Here is a 20,287-nt window from a genome sequence, read left to right as displayed (position 1 = left end):
ATTCTTCAAATCTCTTTTCTCCCTCAGCTACCCCATTCATTTGGGTACCAAATTCTATTGTGTTTCTAAAACCTTCCTTCTCAACTCTGACACTTAGCCATATTGATTATTTTGCCCCCGTTGCTACTGATTTCCCTAGTGCAAGTCATCTGAGCTCATAGTTGGACTACTGAAATACCTTCTTGTGTGTGACATTATTATTTCCTCCATAGTAACCCATTCTATTTTTCCTCCATTAGCAGTAACCATGTGTTATAATGAGACTGGCCACACTCACATTTCCAACAGTGATACCTCATGGGATATAATACCATATCCTTAACATCTTCACATTGTGATGGATTGCAAGAAACACATTTAATCCAAGGAATGATGTACTTTCTTATGGTCAAATTGATAGGTCCATGTATAGTTTTACAACCTAAGTTGGCCCACTCACTGTGAAACACTGGATTCCCTGGGCGAAGAGAAGCTCTGTTGGATTTGTGTTATGAGTGCATGAAGACTAAGATTACTGTAGTTTGCTTGACTGTATGTTGGAAGCCAGTCTAAGGATCAAGCTGAAAGACAAGAGAGGGAGGAGTCTGGAAAATTGCAGGGAAAAGGATTTAGAGGCCTTAATAATTGTCCTTAAGTTCCCTATCTGGACCTCAGTTTTGTTAACTTGACAATTTACTTTATTTATTAATTCATTTTGAGTTAGGTATTCTTTTACATGTGCAACTCTTCAGTTCCCAAGTAAGCTCCTATCTTAGTTGTCACCTTATCTACCATATGCTATGTCTGTTATAATACTTATCATAAAGGCAATAGCTAATATTTAGTGAAGACTTATGTGTTCTCTGCACTATTCTAATAGTTTATATGTATTTTCTCATTTATAATTCATGGTAATCTTATGAGTTAGATATTTTTAAGGACTTATTTTACAGACGACAAAACTGAAGCCCAGAAAGTTAAATAATTTGACCAAGGCCACCTGGCTAATATGGAATAGCAGATATATTACTTATACATGGCTACATGACAGATTACCCCCAAATCTAGCAGCTTAAAACAGCAAACATTAATAATCACACTATATGTGTGGGTGAAGAATCTGGGCACAGCTTGGCTGGTGCTTTTGGTTCAAGGTCTTTCATCAGTTGCAGTGAAGTTATTGTGCTGCGCTGCAGTTTCATCTGGAAGCTAGACTGTGGGAGTTGGGGAATTCAATTCTAAGCTTTCTCATGTGGTTTTTAGTGGACCTTGGCTCCTGAACATGTGGCTGTCTCTACAGTGTAGTCTCATGAGATTACAAGTAGTTTTTCCCAGGGCTAGTAATCTGAGAGAGAGTGAGCAAAAGATGGTAGGAGCAATAGAAACTATGACGTGCAGGTGCACACATGAGGAGTAGAGGTGAGAGAGAGAAAAAGAAAGAGAGATAACACCTAAGATAGAAACCATAATCTTTTTGTAACCTAATCTCACTAGTGACATCCTATCATCTTAGCTGCATTCTATTTGACGGAAAGAGAGGACAAAGGCATAAATTCTAAAAGGGTGGGGCTCACTGGGACTATCACAGAGGCTGCCTACCCCAGTCACTATTCAAATTCATGTAGTCAGAGTCCACACTATACTGGTTAACTACTGTTATACTTTACAGATTTTCTAATGTCCTGACTTTATAGGGTCACCCCTCTCTCAAAATTCCTCCATGCATTCATGATAAATTCTAATGCTATTATACATCTCAGTCTGTCTCTCATAAATCTACATCAAATGCACATTCAAAAAATTTTTGTTTTAATATTTTTTAAATGTTTTAAATTTATTTTTTGTGAGCGTATAGTAGGTATATATATTTATGGGGTACATTAGATGTTTTGATACATTGGATAAAATAGGGTATCCATTGCGTCAAGCATTTATCCTTTATGTTAAAACAATCCAACTATTCTCTTAGTTATTTAAAAATGTACAATTAAATTATTAGTGACTATAGTAACCCTGGTGTGCTATCAAATACCAGGTCTTATTCATTCTTTCTTTTTTTGTGTGTGCATACTAAACATCCCCACTTCCCCCCATCCCCAAACTTACTCTTCTTAGCCTCTGGTAACCATTCTTCTACTCTCTATCTCCATGAGTTCAGTAGTTTTAAATTTTAACTCCTATAGATAAGTGAGAACATGTGATATTTGTCTTTCTGTTTCCCTCTGGTTTATTTCACTTAGCATAATGAGCCCTGGTTCTATCCATGTTTGTACAAATGATAGGATCTCATTTTTTTTGTGGCTGAATAGTACTCCATTGTATATAAGTAGAACATTTTTCTTTGTCCATGTATCTGTTGATGGACACTTAGGTTGCTTCCAAATTTTGGATATTGTGGACAGTATTGCAACAACTGTGAGAATGCAGATATCTCTTTGATATGTTGATGTTCTTTCTTTTGGATATAAACCCAGAAGTGAGAATGCTGGATCATATGGTAACTGTATTTCAAGTTTTTTAAGGAAGCTTGAAACGGTTTTCCATGGTGGTTGTACTAATTTACATTCCCACTAATAGTATATGAGGGTTCCCTTTGCTCACATCCTCACTGGCATTTTTTATTGCCTGTCTTTTGGATAGAAGACATTTTAACTGGCGTAAGATGATATCTCATTGTAGTTTTGATTTGTATTTCTCTGACAATCAATAATGTTGAGTACCTTTTTATATGACTGTTTGCCATTTGTATGTCTTCTTTTGAGAAATATCTATTCAAATCTTTTGCCCATTTTAAAAATGGAATATTACATTTTTTTCCTATAGGGTTGTTAAAGCTCCTTATATATTCTGGGTATTCATCTGTTGTCAGATGGATAGTTTGCAAATATTTTCTCCCATTCTGTTGATTGTCTTTTCAGTTTTTTGATTGTTTCCTTTGCTATGCAGAAGCTTTTTAACTTGATATGATTCAATTTGTCCATATTTTCTTTGGTTGCCTGTGCTTGTTGGGTGCTACTCAAGAAGTCTTTGCCAACTCCAAGGTCCTGGAGCATTTCCTCGAAGTTTTCCTGTAGTCGTTTAATATTTTGAGGTCTTAGATTTAAATCTTTATTGCATTTTTATTTGATTTTTACATATGGCAATAGGTAAGGGTTTACTTTCATTCTTCTGCATATGGATATCCACTTTACCCAGCACCATTTCCTAAAGAGAATGTCTTTTCCCCAGTGTATGTTCTTGGCCTCTTTGTTAAAAATGAGTTCACCATAGCTGTGTGGATTTAGTTTTTGATTCTCTATTCTGTTTCATTGGTCTGTGTGTCTGTTTTTATGCCAGTACTATGCTGTTTTGATTACTATAACTCTGTAGTACAATTTGAAGTCAAGTAATGTGATTCCTCTGGTTTCGTTCTTTAAGATAGCCTGGGCTATTCAGGGACTTTCATGATTCCACATGAATTTTAGGATTGCTTTTCTTAATTGATGTGAGGAATGTCTTTGGTATTTTGATAGGGATTGCATTGAATCTGTAGATGACTTTGAGTAGTATGGATATTTTCAACAATATTGATTCTTCCAATGCATAAACATGGAATAGCTTTTCATTTTTTGGTCTCTTCTTTGATTTCTTTCATCAACATTTTATAATCTTCATTATACAGATCTTTTACCACTTTAGTTAATTTTTAGGTATTTAATTTTTTGTGGTTTTTGTAAATGGGATTACTTTTTTATTTCTTTCTCAGAGTATTCACTGTTGGCATATGAAAATGTTATTGATTTTTGTGTATTGATTTTGTATCTTGCAACTTTTCTAATTTATGATTTCTAATAGGTTTTTGCTACAGTTTTTTAGGATATTCCAAATATAAGGTCATATCATCTGCAAACAAGGATAATTTGACTTCTTCCTTTCCAATTTGGATGTCCTCTATTTCTTTCTCTTGTCTGATTGCACTAGCTAGGACTTCCCATACTATGTTGATTAACAGTGGTGAATGTGGGCATCCTTGTCATGTTCCAGATATTAAAAGAAAGGCTTTCAGATTTTTTCCATTTAGTATGATACTAGCTGTGGGTTTGTCATATATGGTTTTTATTATGTTGAGGTATATTTGAGTGTTTTTACTATGAAAGGATGTTAAATATTATCAAATGTCTTTTCTGCATCAATTGAAATGTTCATATGGTTTTTGTCCTTCATTCTGTTGTTATAGTATATCACATTGGTTGATTTGTGCATATTGAACCACCCTTGCATCCTAGGGATAAATCTCACTTGGTCATTTGTGATGAATGATCTTTTACATGTATTGTTGAATTCAGTTTGCAAGTATTTTGTTGAGGATTATTGCATAACTATTCATCAGAAATATTTGCCTGTAGTTTTATTTATTTTTTTGGTGTTCTTTGTCTCCTTTTGGTATTGGGGTAATACTAGTCTTATTGAATGAGTTTGAATGTACTTCCTCGTCTTCTATCTTTTGAAAGAGTTTGAGTAGAATTGCTATTACTTCTTCTTTAAATGGTGGAATTCAGCAGTGAAGTTGGGTTCTGGGTTTTTTTTACTGGGAGACTTTTTATTATAGCTTCAATCTTGTTGCTTATTATTAGCCTGTTCAGGTTTTGGATTTCTTCCTGGTTCAATCTTGGTAGGTTATATTTCATTTCTTCTACATCTTCACATTTATTGGCATAAGGTTTCTCATAGTAATCAGTAATGATCCTGTGAATTTTTGTGGTATTAGTTGTAATGTCTCCTTTTTCATTCCTGATTTTACTTATTTAGATTTTTTTCTCTTATTTTCTTAGTTAGCCTAGCTATTTGTCAATTTTGTTTATGTTTTCAAAAGGCTTTTTTTTTTCATTGATCCTTTGTATTGTTTTCTTTATTTCAATTTCATTTATTTCTTCTCTGATTTTTATTATTTATTTTCTTCTACTACTTTTGGGTTTGCTCTGCTCTTGCTTTTCTAAGTCTTTAAGATGCATAATTAAGTTATTTAAAGTCTTTTTAAATGTAGGTACTTACAGCTATAAACTTCCCTCTTAGTACTGCTTTTGCTGTATCCCATAGGTTTTGTTATAATGTGTTTCCATTACAATTTGTTTCAAGAATTTTTTAAATTTCCTTCTTAATTTCTTCATTGACCTACTGGTCATTTAGAAGCATATTGTTTAACTTCTGTGTATTTGTATAGTTTCCAAGATTTCTCTTGTTCTTGATTTGTAGTTTTATTCCATTGCAGTCAGAGAATATGGTTGATATTGTTTAAATGTTTTGAATGTTTAAAGATGTTTTGCAATATAACATGTCATCTATCCTTGAGAATGATCCAATGTTCTGTAAATATCTATTAGTTCTATTTGGTCTGTAGTGCAGATGAAGTCCAATTTTTCTTTGTTTATTTTCTGTCTGGAAGATCTGTCCAATGCTGAAAGTAGGTTGTTGAAGTCTCCAGCTGTTGTTATACTTGGGCATATTCCTCTCTAATAATATTTGCTTTATATATCTGATTGCTTCATTATTGGGTGTCCATATGTTTACAATTTTTATATCATCTTGCTGAATTGGCCCGTTTATCATTATATAGTAACTTTTTTTTTGTCTTTTCTTAGAATTTTTGTCTTGAAGTCTATTTTGTCTAATATAAGTATAGCAACTCCTGGTATTTTTTGGTTTCCATTGGCATGGCATATCTTTTTACATTACTTTACTTTCAGTCTACATGTATCTTTTGTAAGTGAAGTGTGTTTCTTGTAGGCAACAGATAATTGGGTCTTGTTTTATCAACCCATTCAGCCACTCTGTATCTTTTGAAATAATTTAGTCCATTTACATTTAATGTTGTTATTGATAAGTAAGAACCTACTCCTGCCATTTTGTTATTTGTTTTCTGGTTGCGTTGTGACATTCCTTTCCTTCTTTTCTTTCTTCCTGTCTTCCTTTTAGTGAAGGTGATTTTCCCTTGTGACATGGTTTAGTTTCTTGCTTTTTATTTTTGGCATGTCCATTGTATATTTTTAAATTTGAGGTTATCATGAGGTTTGCAAATGCTATCTTATAACCCATTATTTTAAACTAATGACAACTTAACACTGTTTGGATAAACAAGCAAAAATAAAACTAATCAAGATTCTATGCTTTAACTTTGTTCCCATACTTTTTAACTTTTTGTTGTTCTATTTATATCTTATTTTACTCTGTTTTGATAAATTGTTGTAGTTACTGTTTTTGATTGGTTCATCATTTAGTGTTTCTACTTAAGACCACAGTTATAGTGTTATAATAATCTAGGTTTTTCTGTGTGCTTACTATTACCAATGACTTTTGTACCTTCAAATGATTTGTCATTGCTCATTAAAATTCTTTTCTTTATGGTTGAAGGGCTCCCTTTAGCATTTCTTGTAAGGTAAGTCTGGTGTTGGTTGTCTGGGAAGTCCCTCAGCTTTTGTTTGTCTGGGAAAATCCATTCCTCCTTCATGTTTGAAGAATATTTTCCTGGGATATACTATTCTAGAGTAAAAGTTTTTTTTCCTCTCAGTACTTTAAATGTGTCGTACCACTTTTTCCTGGCCTGCAAGATTTCCACAGAAAAATTTGCTACCAGATATATTGGATGAGCTCCATTGTATATTTGTTTCTTTTCTCTTGCTGCTTTTAGAATCCTTTTTTACCTTGATGTTTGGCTGTTTGATTATTAAATGTCTTAAGGTAGTCTTCTTTGTTAAATCTGCTTGGTGTTCTGTAACCTTCTTGTACTTGGATATTGATATCTTTCTGTAGGTTTGAGAAGTTCTCTGTCATTTCTTTGAATAAATTTTCTATGCCTATCTCTTTCTCTACCTCTTCTTTAAGGCCCGTAGCTCTTAGATTTGCCCTTTTGTGGCTATTTTCTAAATCTTGTAGACATGCCTAACTCTTTTTTATTTTTAGTCTTCTCTGTGTATTTTCAAATAGGCTGTCTTCGAACTCACTGATTCTTTCTTCTGCCTGATCAATTCTGGTATTAAGAGATGCTGTGGCATTCTTCATTATGCCAACTGCATTTACAAACATGTTTAAAATGTATTTTTAAAATTTATTCATTATTTTTTGATATGTATTCTGCTTATGTACCAATTGCATTTTTCAGCTCCAGAATTTCTCTTTGTTTTTTGAAACTTATTTAAATCTCTTCGTTAAATTTAGCCAATATAATTCTGATTTCCTTCTCTGTGTAATCTTGAATTTCTTTTGAGTTCAGAGAAACAAATAACTATGTTGAATTCTCTGTCTGAAAGGTCACATATCTCTGTTTCTCCGGGACTGGTGCCTGGTGCCTTATTTAAAGTTCATTTGATGAGGTTGTGTTTTCCTGGGTGGTCTTGATGCTTGTTGGTGTTCTTTGTGTCGGGTATTGAAGAGTTAGGTATGTATTGTAGTCTTCTCAATCTGGACTTGTTTGTACCTGTCCCAAATTTTCCAGTGGACTTGGGTGCTGTGATCTAAGTTGTATCTCTTTTAGCAGGCACCCCAACCCTTGTCTGTACCTGTCCTTCTTGGGAAGGCTTTCCAGATTTTCCAGTGAACTTGGGAGTAGTGATCTAAGCTGTTTCTCTTTTAGTAGGCATCCCAACCTCAGAAACACGGTGGTTCTTGCAGACTCACGGATGTACCACCTTGATGGTCTTAAACACAATCTGGAAGAATTCTCTGTATTACCAGGCAGAGACTCTTATTATCCTTCCTTACTTCCTCCCAGATAAGTGGAGTCTCTCTCTCTCTCTTTTATGAGCCAGTAGGTCTTGGGTGTTTAGTGACACAAGCACCCCTGTGGCTACTACCACTAGGACGGTGCTGGATGCCAGTACAGATTTCGATTTCACCCCTGTTGTACCCACTCCCTGGCTACTGTCTGTGTTTGTTAAACCCTGGGGCTTTACAGTCAGCTGGCGGCAAAGCTGATTTTCGGTGTGCTTTGCTCTTGCTTTTCTAATTCTTTAAGATGCATAACTAAGTGGTTAATGAAAGGCCTGTGTCCTTTCATTTAATGTGGTGAATTCTCCCAGAAGCCAGACAGTTCCAGAGGTACCATCCAGGACCAAGGGATGAGAGTCAAAACCTTAGACGCCTACCTGTTATTCTATTTTACTGAAGCTGAGCTGGCACTCAAAGCACAAGTCACTTTTCTTCCTACTTTTCTCTCCCTTTCCAAAAGCAGAGGACTTTCACCTGTGGTCACCACCACCACAGACCCATGAACAGTACTGCCAGACTATTGCTGATGTTCCCTTAAGGCCCTGTGCTCTTCAGTCAGCTTGTGGTGAATGCTGCCTGGCTTGGGACTCACCCATAAAGGCAGTGGACCCTGGTCCAGGGCAGGTCCAGAAATGCCACTCAAGAGCCAAGTCCTGGTATTGAGGAAACAAGAGCCTACGTGGTGCTCTTCTTCCCTGTAACCAGCTGATACCTGAAGCCAGCAAATCTCAGTATCTCAATTAAGGCCTTTGACATGGTACCTGGGTGCCACTGCTTCTGGTTATTCAGGGACTAAGGGGTCTTCAGTTAGTAGGTGATGAATCCTTCCAGGACTAGGTCCTTCCGTTGAAGACAGTGGGTTCCTTTATGGCCAAGGATGTGTCTAGAACTGTCATCTGGGAGCTAAGGCTTGGAAAGGAGGCCTCATGACTCTGACTGGTACGTCCTGTGGCTGAGCTCATATCCAAGATGCAAGACAAAGTCCTCCCTACTCTTCTCTCTCTTCTCTTCAAGTAGAGGGAAGGGCTGTCTTTGGGAGCCATGAACTGTGCTGCCTGGGTTTAGGGGAGGGGTAATGCCAACACTTCCTTTTCTGTCTCAGCTAGTGTTTCAGTAAGGTGTGTGACCTCCTAGTCTACTGACTCTCAGCCCAGTTCAGCACCAGGAGTCACCTAGGAGTTACAGTCCTTGAGGCCTAGACTGCCTTTCAATTTTATGTAGAGTCCCAGAGTACTTTATCCCATGATGGTGAGGCTTGCAGGAACTCAAGTATAGACCACTGAGATAGATGATTCACCTCTGGCTGGGGCTGGCTTAACTGCTCCCTCTGTAGGCGAGTATCAACTGATTTTGGTTTTGTTTTGTTTTCTACTGTAATAGGTCAGTACCGAGTTCAACACCTCACGATTTCTGTGCTCATTCTCTCTCCCCAGAACAGTGAAATGCTTTTTGCACCATGCTGCTGCTGCTGCCAGGGGATGGGAGAGGAGTGGCACTGGTGATTTAAGATTGTTTTTCCTACCTCTTCCATGCCTTTTATTATGTTTGATAGTTGTTAAATTGGTGTCCTTGTTGGGGGAACAATCAGTGGAGCCTTCTATTGTGCCATTTTGCTCTGCCCCTCCCCAAGTGTATCTAAACTCTCACAGAACCAAACTAGTCTCTCTTCTTCCAATAAAGCGTCTCTAATGTGATTCGATGTGTGATGAAAGCTTTATAATAATAACTAAAAATACCTAGATATTCTTTGATGCTGATATATTGCCTGTGTTTTCTCACTATCATATTTTTTTTTTTTTTTGCTATGTCAATTCTTCCTCCCTGAATTCCTTTGGCACCATTTCTTCACCATTTGTAAAAATCCTATCTATGCTTAAAGCTTCTGTGCACATCTTGTCCTTTTTGGATGATATACCAGATTTCCCACCGCCATTCCTGCTGAGATTAGTCTCCTTTTTCTCTACTATCCTGTGGTCCTTTTTGTCCCTTTCTTAGTTCTTTCACACTCTTTCTACTGTTTGAATTACCTGACCATATGTCTGCTCTTGATAAATTCCTAGGATGCAGAAACTCTGTCTATCAGGATCAAGGTTGGAAGAGTTGTATTGAAGTAGCTAAGTTGTCTGGGATATAAACCTGGGGTTCGTTGTCATGTGCCAGGAAAATTTAGAACATGGACACACACAAGGGGTTTAGAAGCAGAGGTTTAATAGGTAGAAGAGAAGAGAAAGAGAAACAGCTTCCTCGAAAGAGGAAGGGGTCTCCGAACAGAAGATTGGCTGGTGGTGAATGCACCGAGTTTTATAGTCCAGTTTGAGTGTTTGATTTACACAGGGCTCATAGATTGGTTCCATTAGGTATGATGTTTACATAGCATGTGAAAAAGGCTAGTCTCCCTACCCTAATATTATCAGGCAAATGGCTTTCCAGTTGATTAGTGCCATCTTGTCTGCTCCTTCTAATACACATGGCTGGCAGAGAAGGGAAGATGGATCCACCATTTTGAAAATGTCTAGTCCTTAGTTCCTGCTGGCATTCACCCATGCGAGCTCCCAGCTTGCAGATTGCTCTTTGTTAGAAAATGATTTGGGGCTGCTTCTCGTTAAAAAGAAAAGCCTTATGGAGGATTCCCATGCCCTTGCTATCTGCCTAAGTAATTCCTTCTTAACTCCTATATCAGTATCTATAAAAAGTGCTTGCTTCATGGGGTTATTGTGAGGATTAAATGAGCTCAACTCACTGTATAAACTCAATGCAAGGGTCTTATTTTTGTTAAAAACAAAACAAAACAGAAACTGAATCTCACAGTGAACTGGCTGTTTTACTAATTCCGCTCAGGTCTTTAACTTGAAATTTCCCCAGGGATTCTTCTGCTTGCATTTCCCCTGTTCAAATTTTAGTGCCTTTTAATTAGATTAACCTGAATGTCTCCAGTCTTCTCTGGGCAGGTTTTGCTATCACTTCATTTCCTCCTCAAGCCAAGACTCCTACACTAGAAGTATATCAGTCAGGATAGGCCAAATTATGCCATAGTAACAACCTCCAAATTGCAATGACTTAAGACAGTAGAGATATATGATTTACTCATACTGTATGTCTACTAGAAATTAGCTCCATGCTGTTTTCACTACACAACCCATGCTGACAAAATAGTCACCACTGGGAATGTTGGAAGAAAACAAGCATAGAGAACACCGCATCAGGTCTTCTACCAGTATTCGAGTGCTATAGCCCGGAAAAGACGCATGTTACTTCTGCTCACATTTATTGGCCAGAACCATATATGTGGTTTGTTATGAGTTGAATTGTGTTTACCTAAATGATATGTGGCTTTTCTAACCCCTAGTACCTATAAATTTGATCTTATATGGAGGTAGGGTCTTTGCAGGTGTAATCAAGTTAAGATGAGTAGGCCCTACTCCAATATGAATGGGGCTCTTATAAGAAGAGGAGAAAACCCAAGCACAGACACATGAGGAAAGAATGCCATATGATGATAGAGGAACAGATTGCAGAGCTGCAGCTGCAAGCCAAGGATTCCTTGCATTCCAGTACCAGTCACAGGCATTCCAATGCCATTCAAATACCAGAAGCTAGGAAGAGGCAAGAAAGCATTCTCCCCCAAATGTTCCAGAGGGAACACAGCCTGCAGGCACCTTAATTATATATAGCCCCCAGAACTGGGAGACCAAACATGTCTGTTGTTTTAAGACACCCAGTTTGTGGTACAGCAGCCCTAGGAAACTAATACATGGTCTTAGCCAACCACAAAGAGGTCAGCAAATTTAGTCCTCAATATGCCTGTTTGGGGGCCAAGGCCCTCTAAAAGCTCACTGAACAATCACTGACATGAGGCATATTGATTAATAGGAGAAAACGCATACAAATTTATTTAACATCAATTCATGAGAGCCTTTAGAATGAAGACCCAAACTCCCAAGAAGGTACAGAAACTTACATGCCATCTTGAAGTTATAGAAAGATTGTGGTCTCAGAGCATGGGCAATAACAGGTTTTAGGGGCAGGAAGGGTTTTGGGAGAGAGAAAGAGGCTTGGCTAGAAAGGGGGTCTTGTTATGTAGATGAACCTTACAGGTAGCAGCTCTCAGAGAGAATAGATGGTAAATGTTCGTTTTCAGAACTTTAAAGGTGCCAGACTCTCAGTTAATATTTCTCAGATCAGGAAAAAGCCTGGAAAAGAAAGCCCTGGCTGTATTGGTGATGATTCTCTACAGATGTAAATTGCCCCCACAAAAGACAGCTTTGTGGGGCCACTGCAGTCTGCTGGCTCTGTGGCAACTATTTCAAAATATACCAAATAAATATATTCTGAGATAAAATATTTGGACTTTCTTCACCTGAAAAAAAGAGGAGGACTGGATATATATCAGTTGTTAGCACTAATGTTTACAAAAAGAAGGATCATGAAGTAAGGTAAGATTTACTGAAGATTTTTTTTGATTTCATCACGACATGCGGCAAAATCTTGTCAAAATATCTACCTGAGAATTCTTTTTTTCCCAGTTTTTTCCTTAGTGACTGTGCTTTTCCTTTCCTTTATAACCAGTAAATAAAACCATCACTTTTATTTTTATTTTTTTGCAAGTCATCTCTCACCCCATTCAGCGAAGTAAAAAACCCAGTGATGAGCCAAATATCAATAATGTGTTCCTCCAATTGAAGGAATTCTCCTATTGAAGGAATTCTCCTATTGCAGGATCTCTTGCCAATCGGGGGCATGAGTCAGGGGTTGCTTCTGTGGTTCCTAAGTCAACACTGGACTAAGTTTTAATCTCCAATTATGTTTGTAGCACATTTCCACCTTCTGTTGAATTTTAGGTCTTCAGATCGCATCATTTACACTCATGAATTAAGGCTGCATTGCAGAAGCAACTTCCCAGCCTGTATTTTCATTGCCTTGCACGTTACAGGCACATGATGCCAGTTTGACTTCATTATTGAATCATTTATATCTCACATTTTTGGTATAGTGCCTTGCCCAAAAGTGTAATCATTGTCTAATAAGTTTTTGCTATAGGCAAACCCATTCAAGTAATAAATATGCATGAAATCATGCTGTATAGTAAAGCCTACTTCATTATCAGTACGTACAAGAGTCCTCTTTGTTTTCTGCTTGGTATGTTAAGATCATAAGAAAGCCCTGGCTATTCTGATTTCCTGCAACAAGACGACCTAGTGTCTGGAGCAAACATCAAAGAGTGGTTGCTGATGTGATTTGAAGTTAGGGCTCATATTGGCTAGGTTGGTGGGGGGCATTTGTGACCAAGTGGCAGGGAGTACAAGATAGATTATTTGACATATCTCTTCTCTAGTCTCTTCAACATATACAATGTTATTAGTACATCTTTAGTTGAAGGGACAGGCCAGAAGCACAGAATACTTTAATTTCTCCAGGTAGCATGATACATAAATATTTCGTATGTACTAAGCAATCACAAGCCATTTCTTCTTTTCAGCAAGTCAAGTTGCATATATTAGTTAATGTTGGGCTTGGATTCATATTTATTAGATTACCGTTTACATTAAATTATGTTAAAATATTAATTTAAGCATACGTTGAGCAAATCCAGTTCCCAACTGTGGAATATTTGCAATGTGTTTGTTGAGTAATCAGACACTTATAAATTATTACAAGCCATTTCTTTATATATAGCCAGACAGGACAAAGATACCCTTTGAGGAAAACAAGTTATACTTTCTGAAGGTGATTTTGGTTTCTTGGTGCATATCAGAAGTACTAGAAGATGTAATTACCAATATAAGCATTGCTTTTTAAAAAATAAACATTAATAATTGATAATGTTTTGGCTCTGTGTCCCCACCCAAATCTCATCTTGAATTGTACTCCCATAATTCCCATGTGTTGTGGGAGGGGCCCAGTGGGAGGTAATTGAATCATGGGGGCAGTTTCCCCCATGTTCTTGTGGTAGTGAATAAGTCTCACAAGATATATAAGGGGTTTCTGCTTTCACTTCTCTCTCTTGCTGCTGCCATGTAAGAAGTGCTTTTCACCTTCCACCATGATTTTGAGGCCTCCCTTGCCATGTGGAACTATAAGTCCATTAAATCTCTTTTTCTTTCCAGTCTCGGGTATGTCTTTATCAGCAGTGTGAAAATGAACTAACACAATAATCTAACCCAAATACTGGTTAATATATCTGAATGTTCATATACATATGTGATGAACTATATGTATGTAGCATATATACACACATACGATATATCCCTATATATGTATATAAATGGTACACGTATAGGATTTACATATATAGAATATATATATAGTATATACATGAGTGAACATTTATATGAGTTCTATGTCTGCCATTTATGCATTGAGTATTTATATGTGCTAGGCTTTTCTCTAAGTGGCTCACATTATTTTCGTATTGAATGCTTATAACATCCCCTCAAGTTGTGTATTGACAGTCTTGCTTTGTAGATGAGGTTACTGAAGTTTAGAAAAGTTAAGTAATTTGGTGAAATATAATTAGTGGTAAATGATTAGCAATGAAGCTTGACTTTGAACCACAGTCTGTCTAACTTTACAGCCCTTACTTCTAAGCACTGTATTATAAAGCCTGCAGTGTAAAGCAAACTCTACCTTTATTCTCTGGAATTTGTAAAACTTTCCCAGGCATGACCCTTAGCAATTTTGTCTAATATTGCCATGTTACAAAGGAAAAAATCCAAAGCCTAGGGAATTAGGAATATTCCACTTGGAATAACAGAAAAGTCCATATTATAAATGCAATTCCAAACCTAACCAGGATAGGGTCTATGTCTTTTTCATCTTTTATGACCCAAAAACTAGCACAAAACTTAGTATACAAATAGCAGTGTTTGTTACATGAATGAATTATTGAGTGAATGGATAAATGTAGCTAGTTCATACTTATAAATCTTTGGTGATTTCCCCATCATTTTTGGGACAAACTCCTGACCCCTTATACAAGTCTTACATGTAGACTTCCATGACTGATCAGTCCTGCTGAACTCTCCAACTGATTGTCCACATACGTGAAATAGGTACTTCATGCTCCAGCAGAGGTGAGTTGACAGATAAGTTTCAGAACATGTAGTGTTTGCCCCCGTCTTTCTGGCTTTGTACATGCTATTACTGACTGTCTTGAGCTTCCCTTCCTCTGCAGGTTGAGCTGATAAAGTCTTTGACTCCTAGAAATGTTCCCAGGCCTAGAGGCATTCCTCCTTCCTCAGTGTTTCTGTGGTAGCTTTTACTATTGTAAACTCAGGTTCTGCTGTTCACTGCTTGAAAGTTAGATTCAAGAGACAAGAGTTGGTGGAAGGAAAAACAGGTTTATTTGAATATATCCAGCTGACAACCTGAGGAGATGGTGAACTAATGTCTAATGTCTCAAAGACCACTGCAAATGTTCAGGGTAGTCAAAGTGATTTTAAGGGAGAAGGTGGCATGGAAACTATGTGCAAGAGTGGTGCAGGGTGCAGGTCTGCATGTCTGATTCTGATGGCTTTCTTGGGTAATGGACCATCTGGAAGTCTGGCTGGCACCATCTTGACTGTTCTCAGGTTATAAGTTAACTACTGCCCAACAATTTTTCTGGGAAGGAAAGATTCTGTGATCTGAACTTCATGCCTAGGTCATTTCAAGATTAGCCCCTGGAATTCTCAAATAAGCATATGTTTAGATATTGAAGAAAACAAAGGGAGAGGCTATTTATCTTTGAAGCAGGTTGGCTATTCTGGTTACACTATCTCATTTGACAGAGAGCTCCTAGAGGGCAGTGTCCATGACTTCGCAACAAAAACAATGAATATAAATCCTGTTTACTGAGTGCCTACTAGTGTCAAACTCTCTACAGACATGATCTCATTTTATTCTCTCAAAATAATGAAATGAATGTGACTTTTAACATTTTGTGCACCTAAACACCATAGCGCTTTATATATCCAATACACAGATTCAAAGCTAAATGTGCTTTTAATTAATTCATATTTAACATTATACTATTACATTCTCACTCATTCCACTGAAAATATATTCTTGAGAAACCTAAGTATCATGGTAGTTAAATAAAAAGTGAAACTTTTCCCTATAAAATGTTTACTGAGCACCTAGTAAGCACACAGCACTATGTTCGGTTAGATCCTAGTATTCTTGCAAAGGCTAGATTGAAGAAAGCAGTGAACAAAAAATGTGTTTTGGGAGAAAAGCTTATTTTAGGGTATCAAGAGAAAAAAATGTTTCATGTAAGGCTAAAAAGCAAAGCTGAAAGGAAAATGAAGGAAAGGGTGTAAGCGTGTAGGTTTTTTTGAGCACCTACTAGGCACTTGCCATTTTTCACACTTCAGAACATTTAATTGTTATAAAGATGCTATGAAGTTGGCTATTATGGGATGAATCTTGTCATCTCAAACATTATGTTGAAGCCCTAACCTCCCAGTACTGTAGAATGTGACTTCATTTGGAAATAGGGTCTCTGTAGAAACCATCAAGTTAAAATGATGTCATTAAGGTGGTCTTCAATCCAATGTGATTGTCTCCTTATAAAAAGGGAAGTCTGGAGACAGACATGCACAGACGGAGGGCAGTATGAAGACACAAGACTAACACCACCTATAAGCCAAAGGATGCCTGAGGCTACTAGAAGCTAGGAGAAGGCCTGGAGGAGATTATTCCCCACTGTGCTTACAAAGAACCAATCCTTGGCTGGGCATGGTGGCTCATGCCTGTAATCCCAGTGCACTGGAAGGCAGAAGTGGAAGGATCACTTGAGGCTAGGAGTTAATGACCAGCCTGGGCAACACAGTGAGGCCACACCTCCAGAAAGAATACAAACAATTAGCTGGGCAGGATGGCATGTGTGTATAATCTCAGCTACTCAAGAGACTGAGGAAGGAGGATTGCTTGAGCCCAGAAGTTGGAGGCTGCAGTGAGCTATGATCACGCCACTGTACTCCAGCTCAGGTGACAGAATAAGACACTGTCTAATACCTTGATCTTGAACTTCTAGCCTCTAGAACTGTGAGATAATAAATTTTTGTTATTTAAGCCACTCAGTTTGCGGTTCTTGGTTAAAGAGACCCTAGGAAGCTAATAAATTGGCATTTTAATCTCTGTTTTTTAGATGCCGAAACTGAGGCTCAGTCGAAGTAATATAACACATATATGACAAAGCCTGGGTTGGAACAGAGACTTTGAGAGCCCCTGGATGCAGGCTCTTCGATGAAAAAGACGCTGAGAAACTAGGACAAGCAGAAACATTGAAGAGTTGGGTAGATGAAGAGGCAAGGGATGTCTCCTGAAAGAACTAGTGCCCTAAGGAGTGGATAGCTTTAATCATTTTTGTTTCTCTCAACATGGCTGATTAAACCCAACCTGATCCTGAGTATTGTCTTTCGCTTTGAGAATTTTCCCCTTCCTAGGTCAGAAATTGACCCTTTTCCATGTTTCCGGGGATTCTCTGTGTTAAAGAGAATATGAGCCATTTATTCAAATATGACTGATTTGCACAGGAAGCCAGCCTGAAGGAAAACAGTGTAAACCTGAGAGCACCATCTCCAATTAATCACAGCAATCAGTGACTATAGCTTAATCTTTCCAGGGTCCTCAGAGTAGGTCAGCATCGTAACTACTAATTTCTGGTCAATGGAAGTTGTAACTCAAAATGCTCCAGGTAAGACAAAGGAGTAGGACTTGTGTTCTCACTGCCACCAAATTATTCAGGCCCTTTAAAGATATCCGATAACTGAACCGTTTATTCTAGACATTTTGTTGAAGATTCAGACACTCTAATTTTCCAGTTAAAGGAAGTCTAAGTTCAATTTTGTTTCAACATTATCGTTGGGCTAGATTCAGCCAGGATTTTGTTTACGTACCTGGAGGACTGTGGTGGCTATCACCCAGTTGCCCCTTCTGTGTTGACCTCTCTGTCTCTAGCAGGTGGCGTATAACCATGTACATAGCAGACTCTCAATAAATATTTGTTGAATAAATAAAAGATCCCAGGGTTCAGAATCATATAGGCTGAGTTCAAATTTGAATTCCATGTGTTCTATTCTAAATGCTAGGGACTAGGTAAAGCAAGATAGGTAAGATTTGATTTCTCCTTCAGAGAGTTCACAATGAGGGGTAGGAAATGGAACAGGGAGGCAAAAAGACAGGTATGTAAACAAATCTCCAGAGCCATACATAAACCCAGGAGACTTGTGGGTATTTTAGCAAGTCCTGTTTGTTGGTTCAAAGGAACTTGAGTCAGAGATAGCAATAAGAACCTCAACTCTACCTGACGAAGCTGTACTCAGAAAAGGAATTCCTATAATAGGCCAGTTACTTGGAAATAGGCACCAACACATTGCCAACGGCAGGTGAGCAGGTGTTTTTCTGGGTCAGTTCATCTACTGCTGAGAAGACTGCCGTCAGTAATCTGGCATCCTTGGGCTCCCTAATAACCACTGGTATGCTTTGCTCTAAGTCCTTAGCATGAACACTATTTTTTTTTGATAATTGTTTTGCTCTAAGTCCTTAGCATGAACACTATTTTTTTTTTTTGGTAATTCTCAGTTTCTGTAGGGTACTGTATAGGTGCCTAAGTGATCAGCGATTTTGTCCTCACAAGCTTTTGTTGCTTCCTTACTATAAGCAAAGGCTCTGTGCTGAGTACTGGAGGATCAGAGGTGGAAAACACAATCCCTGTCCTCCAGATTCATAGTGCAGAGTGAATAGACAAGTAGCAGACATGTAACTAGACATGTAACTAACTTGGTTGTACACTCTGAAAGGGGCATACAGAGGAATAGTTTATGAGCAAAGATGTAATCACAGCTTATTTACAATAGTTGGAATGTGGAAACGATACCCAGTGAATGGCTATAAACCATAGAATACTCAGTTGATATAAACCTATGAAGTCCTTAAAAATAAGAAGTAATTTATCAATAATTTGGAAAATGCTCAGTTGTAATAATAGGCAAGAAAGAGACAGATATAGAATATTAAAATATAGGGACAGATATAGAATATGGAATATTATCACCATGCAAAAAAGCTAAGAATCAAAACAAAAATATATATATATATACACACACACACACACACATATATGTATATGTGTGCAAGATTAGAATGATTTACACAGAAAACATAGCCGAATATTTTCTGGTGTGAGACTTCGTGGTTGCTTTTACTTTTTTCTTCTTTTGAGTGTTTTCAAAATTATATAAAATTATAAAATCAGCGTTTAAGCATTTTAAGATGAGACTAAAACATCAAACAGTGTTTGTTTTCAGATGTCCTGGTTACAATAAATTAACGAAGCATTCTAAGTGTGAGGTGTTAGTGAGGTTGTTTTTAAAATGGATTGAATAAATGATGTGAGTGTACTGATCCATGATGATCTGAATTAGATGAAGACTCATTAGACACAGATGAAGCCAAATCCAAAGTGCAGGATTTGCTGAGAAATGCCATTGTGTCTCCCAAGAGCAATTGCTAAGCTTGCAACGATAGGAAAAACAAATCTGCTAAGGAGGGAAAAAGTGAAAAAATCTGCTGTATCTATTAAATAATGATTTGTCTTGTTCTTTCTCTCTTTCTTTTTTCTCTCCCTCTCTCTTCCTCTTTTCTCAGGATGAAGAGAAGGAATAAAATATTCAAGATTTTCATATGCATATAGGTAGTAACGTTTATCTGTATTTGTCTTGAAACTGGACATTGTCTACATAACCTTTTCTATTGATTAGCACATTTATGTACTATCATAAAGGGCAGGTGAAGTGTCTCAGAATCCATGAGAAATGTGGTTTAAATTATGTATTTTGTGCCTTGCTCATCCATGAGTCTTGTTCTTTGGCATTCACATTATGGCTCTAAGAGTAATCTGAAAATACACTTTTTGGATAAATTCAGTGTTCTTTACCTGTCTGATTTCTTCTGAATTTCAGGCTATGTTGGTGGGATGGTGACAAGGTCAGTGAGTCAAGATACTCTTGGGGAAGAAGAGTTCTACTGGGTTAAGAAGAAAGCTACAGAGAGTCAAGGTCAGGGCTTGGAGCTCAGTTTTTCTGACTTTTGGCCAAATGGGTCCATATTAAATTTTGTTTAATAGACTGTTAGTTTCTTGAGGTCGAGGATAACATTATATTTACCTCCTTAGAATTTAGCATGATGCTTGACATATAAAATATACTGAATGAGGCCAGGCGTGGTGGCTCACACCTGTAATCCCAGCACTTTGGGAGGCCGGCGATCACCTGAGGTCGGGAGTTCAAGGCTAGGCTGACCAACATGGAGAAACCCTATCTCTACTAAAAATACAAAATTAGCCAGGCATGGTGGCACATGCCTGTAATCCCAGCTACTCAGGAGGCTGAGGCAGGAGAATTGCTTGAACCCGGGAGGTAAAATTTGCGGTGAGCTGACATCACGCCATTGCATTCCGCCTGGGCAACAAGAGTGAAATTCCATCTCAAAAAAAAACCCCAAAAATCAAAACAAACGGCCGGGTGCAGTGGCTCATGCCTGTAATCCCAGCACTCTGGGAGGCCGAGGCGGGTGGATCACAAGGTCA

General features: G+C 37.7%; 1 long non-coding RNA gene across 4 annotated transcripts in view; it reads left to right on the top strand.

Annotated features, from left to right (window-relative positions):
- Positions 1-19,990, top strand: part of LOC103887133 — a 177,710-nt gene extending 157,720 nt beyond the window's left edge. For 3 of the 4 annotated variants that reach the window (XR_002524015.2, XR_002524014.2, XR_002524013.2), the window contains 2 exons: positions 16,847-19,393; positions 19,662-19,990. This is a non-coding gene — a long non-coding RNA (uncharacterized LOC103887133). The remainder of the gene's footprint in view (positions 1-16,846; positions 19,394-19,661) is intronic. The other variant, XR_001905895.3, reaches the window with a different exon arrangement.
- Positions 19,991-20,287: the final 297 nt, after the last annotated feature.

This window comes from Papio anubis, chromosome 8 (genome assembly GCF_008728515.1).
Source record: "Papio anubis isolate 15944 chromosome 8, Panubis1.0, whole genome shotgun sequence".
NCBI classification, from domain to species: domain Eukaryota; kingdom Metazoa; phylum Chordata; class Mammalia; order Primates; family Cercopithecidae; genus Papio; species Papio anubis.
This window is presented reverse-complemented; position numbering and strand designations above follow the sequence as displayed.